This window comes from Triticum urartu, chromosome 4 (assembly GCF_003073215.2).
Source record: "Triticum urartu cultivar G1812 chromosome 4, Tu2.1, whole genome shotgun sequence".
In the NCBI taxonomy this organism is placed as follows: Eukaryota; Viridiplantae; Streptophyta; class Magnoliopsida; order Poales; family Poaceae; genus Triticum; species Triticum urartu.
The window spans coordinates 306636942-306641775 of NC_053025.1; the positions used below are offsets into that span (position 1 = coordinate 306636942).

Below are 4834 nucleotides of genomic sequence, written 5' to 3' on the forward strand. Positions count from 1 at the left end.
ATCACCAGTGCTTTTGGCAGCCGAAGACCACCTTTGGTCAGGATAACTTGTACTATATGTTCCCCTTCAAAATGGCCAATTGTTGGCTCCCTTCCCGCTCATTATTTGGGGAGAAGCCCGGGGCCTCTATAAGTAGAACTAGCCACACAGAGTAGAAGGGGATCCAGAAATCTGGTAAAGCCCTAGCAGAGAGAGAGAGAGAGAGAGAGAGAGAGAGAGAGGCGACTGAACTCACCCTAGCAGTTCATCGCACCAGCTCAAGAACACCTCTCGCGAGGCTGTTCTTCCCTTGTATTGTTCATCATCAGCCCCTGAGGCAATCCACCACACCACACACTAGAGTAGGGTATTACACCACAACGGTGGCCCGAACCAGTATAAACCTCGTGTCCCTTGTGTTGTTCGTTGTTTCCAGCTTAGATCGCACGAGGAGATTGGACGTAGATCGGTATGGGAGAGATCTCCGCGCGCACCCCAGTGTTCGAACCTCACGGGTCTGCCGGAACCCGAAATCCGATAGGAAGTGGCTGCCATGTGGTAAGAAGCAGCCACTTAGTCACTTAGGGGCTTGACACCGCACTAATCGATGACTTGTGTCGCTATGAGGTGGAGCGGTGAAGCTTTGGCAGGGCAGTCTATCGTCGCTGTGCCCGGCAAGCCTGTCGAGGCGGTCTAGAGGCTTGCCTTCGGGGCAATTCTCGTCCTCGCCATGCTCGCCTGCCCGACAAGGGAGGTTTTTCCCTTAGTGATATCTTGTATCTCTATCTTGACTTGGTCTTCTTGATCTGCACTTTGATTCTCCAAATAACTGATATCTACTGCTTGGTCTGATCTTGGGTACTGCAATCTTGTACTTAGGCATGTGCACAGTCTGGGCAACAAACCCACCCAGGGTTTGTTGCACCGACATAAAGACAACACCAAGCATCGGGCCACCCACATATCAAATTATCAAAATAACAAACATGAATCGTATGAGCATGATGAAAACTAACTTGACAACAATTCCCATGTGTCCTCGGGAGCGCTTTGCTTTATATAAGAGTTCGTCCAGGCTTATCCTTTGCTATATAAAGGACTAGACCGTTGATGGTGTGCGTTGCCGCGCCCGTCTATTTTAAATGTTCTATGATGGTGTTAGAAATTTATGTACAAACAAGGAGTTCTAGGAGTTCTAGTTAGTTCAAAATGAGTGATTATTACAGGATTTACCTTTAACAAATTTTGAGAAATTACAGTTACGATTCGATCGAAAATCTGCCTCCGGCGTATTAGAAGTTGTTTTTTATAATGCATGCTACAATGCATAGTTGTCAAAACATAGATCAAGAATAAGAATTAGGGAAACATTTGAGCAATTAACTGATGCAACAATAGGAAACCTGAATGGACAGAAGCCATGATAGTTCTCCCATTGCCCATACATATTCGACCATAAGGATTTACTCCAGCATCCGGTACCCTGCTAAAATACCAAGCAATATATTGCCCTTCCTGCGCAGCAATGTGCAGCAATCTGGCAGGAAAATAAAGAAGAAAACTGAAAGCACCATATTTTCACTGCAATCGCTGCTTAAAACTTTACATTGCCAAAATTACACAGAAAAATGAAAGGCATCGTAAGCTTATGTGCAGGTAGAAACATGTCTCATGAATCCACACGTGTAAGACTCCTTCACTGGCTGGTGTTGTCCACCCGCGCTTTTGTTGTAATTGTTGGGTTTTTCACCGCACACTACTTTCACTCAGTTGGTTATTATAGTGCAAACGTTGATTGGGGGTAGTTCTTTTTTCGATGCTTACGTAATAGGGGAATCAGATGAAAATTAAATTCTGCAAAGGTTATTATTATGGCCTTCAAAATGATGCAAAATGAACTCCACTTATCCAGAATCATGATTTATGCAGTTTTTCTTTTAAAATTTTGGTTATTCTGGTCATGCATAAAAGGGATTGACTATCAACATAGTTGTGTAAGCTACAAAGATGTTAAATTCAATACCATGGAAGTTTCTTTCCTCTAAATTACGGTTCCATTGTAGGTAGGCTGCACATCAGAATAATGTGTGCTCACAAAAATGATAGACACGAACGTACCAAATAGGTAAATGACTTACCAGACAATATAAAATAGGGGAACTGAGGAAGCGCCTGAGAACACTGTAAGGGTCAGAAGTGAATACATGGTAACACATAAATAATAATTCAACTGGCCAACCACACTGAATATTTTTGCAATAGCTTAAACATAGGAGTATGTAATTGGGAGAAGTTTCATGGTAAGATGGAAATAAGCTTCCTACCGTCTTCACATGCACCCCTATTATCATCTAGCTATGTGAGTTCCAGAATGATCACTAGATATTTGAACAAATAAACATGGTAGTGATTTTGAGCATCCACATATTGTGATTGTTCTGTTCCACTTCAAGAATATAAGATCATCTGTCTATCCATCATGCTCTTAAAAAACAATCGAGTTGGTAGGACAAGAAACAACAAAGAGCATATGTAGGACATTACCCAGCAGCATTTACTTGCTTTCAACCAAGATGAGTTCAAGTATTTCCTTGAAAATCCGGATCTGTAAAATACCAGTCTTTTCTCTGAAGGTGCAGCGGGTTAGGGTGCCGCTCTCTGTTCGCTGACGGCGAAGGGGTCCATACTCAAACCGGTGCAGCAGGGAGCAACTTTGATGCAGCGGAGATGGTATCCACTCCGTCAGTGAGCTGGGCTCCAACCTTAAAGGTCATTGGCGGCATCCTAGGTTTGCCCCTACATGAACGACGTCCTAGGGCGAGTGTTGTGACCCTATTTCCATGTCTCAGGTTCATGTATAACGTTGCTAGGAGTATGTGTTTCTAAGCCCAATCAGTTTCTTATGTCTCTGTAGCTCCATGTGCCAGTTCATCAGTCTAGCATCTGCTGACTAATGTTGCTTATTAGGGTAGTTAGAGTAAGACAGTGTAGCATCAGTCCTATATCATGTGCTCTATGAACATGCAAGGTACACTATGTAAGATGTTAATTTGTAGTACTATGCTCTGTTTGGATAAAGCTCATTCGTTCTTACTCTCTTGTGCCTAATTATACCATGGTTAAAAAGAGACAATGCATCCTTCGGTCGATCATAGAAGACATTAACTTGTACTCAAATTATAAGAGCGTTCAGATCACTAAAGTAGTGACGTAAACGCTCTTATATTTCTTTACAGAGGTAGTATTATTACCTGTCTGACAAAGCATCATGTGCGCTATGAAGTATGAACATGCAAAATATCGGTTCAGTTAATTCTATATGATGTACCCTGCGGACATGTCAGACATTGGTTGAGTTAGCTCTATAATCATATACCTATGGACATGGATGACATTGCTCATACTCCTTAAGTAGTATTCTTCTATCTCGAGTTAAAAAGCGTTCTTACCGTTGTCCCTGAAGTAATATGAGTACTACTCCTTTGTGAAAAAGTCCGAGAATTTTCTTCTCTAAATATGTGAAAATGTAATATGCAGGAAAACCATCTTCTTCTAACTTTTCAACATTGGAAGCATAAGCATCTGCTCTACAGATTTCATGAACCTCTACCACAAAGATGGATATGAGAGATCAATACACTACACCAAATGGTCTTTAACCAATGAAATCTAGCTATCTAAAATAAAGAGACATGAATTACAACCCAAGCGTGGATTAACATGGATAAGAATTTTGAGCACAAGCTCCTAATTGTACCGGTATACTAATCATACGCCTGTGTAAAATGCAAATCCAAACCAGTAGACAACCGTGGCGTAGCATGAACATCACCTGCACATATTTTTGTTGGGAGAGGATATGAGTTTCTTTTGTTGAGACGACACGAGGACATTGATGCAATTTATAGGTAGTATAACTGAGCATGTTGCTGAAGAAGATGTTGCTGCCGGAGTAAGATGTGCATAGACAGCCACGGAGAGAAGCATTATATAGTAACTGCGAGGTTTGCGACTTTACCAGGCATTAAGCAAATGAATGATAATAGGCCTGAATGAATGATAATAGGTCATAATCGCGAGCTTGAAGGGGGGCAAAGCAGTTTCCAGCGGAAGAATGCCATGATTGCGAGCTTGAAGGGGAGGAGAGAACTTACCAGTACACGAGGCGTCTACCATTTAATCCCGCTCCTCTGATTGGTGGGATCGACCGGATGTACTTGGCTCCTGCATCCCGCTCCTCCTATCGCTCGGATCGACTCGATCCCATCCCAGACCTCAGGTGGACGGACGCACATAGGCACCTTTACTAGATGGAACCGGCCACCCCTCTCTGCGGCTCGATTCTGGAGAGGAATCGATGCAGTCCCGTCGCCCTCAGCCTGGATCGGGACTCGATTAGTCCCTTCCCCTCAACATCGATCTGGAATCGTTTATGGTTCGGGAGTGTTTTTTCCTTCAGCGGATGCGTTAGCGAGTAAATGGAGCAGGCGCGTTAGCTCGTAGGCCTCCCTCCTTAATGGGCTGCCGACTAGCCAAAGGCCCGGTACACCAAAGGCGTCCGATTTGGTCCGTGGAGCAGCAGCCCACAGGACAGCCAGGCCAGTTAACACAGACCGCGGAACAGATCACCACACATACGAAATCGGATGGCCAGTAAGTCCCAGATCAGAAAAACGGACGGTCGAAAGCACAAATCACTGTGGGAGCTCGGTTTAGGTGTGGTTATACTGTTCTTAATTGGGTCACCTTGCTGCACTTTAGTTACACTTGTTACTTGTTACCCATTACGAATTATCTTATCACCAAACTATCTATTACTGATAATTTTAGTGCTTGCAGAGAATACCTTACTAAA

General features: G+C 43.4%; 1 long non-coding RNA gene across 3 annotated transcripts; it reads right to left on the bottom strand.

The window, feature by feature from the left end:
- Positions 1-423: 423 nt before the first annotated feature.
- Positions 424-4477, bottom strand: LOC125551553. 3 transcript variants are annotated; one of them, XR_007302785.1, is made up of 4 exons: positions 4134-4477; positions 1383-3811; positions 1213-1297; positions 425-1112 (listed from the first exon to the last, which is right to left on the bottom strand). It is a non-coding gene; the product is annotated as an uncharacterized LOC125551553 (long non-coding RNA). The 3 variants fall into 3 exon arrangements; XR_007302784.1 differs by having other exon boundaries at positions 424-1112; positions 1213-3811; XR_007302786.1 differs by having other exon boundaries at positions 425-1516; positions 2118-3811; positions 4134-4474.
- Positions 4478-4834: the final 357 nt, after the last annotated feature.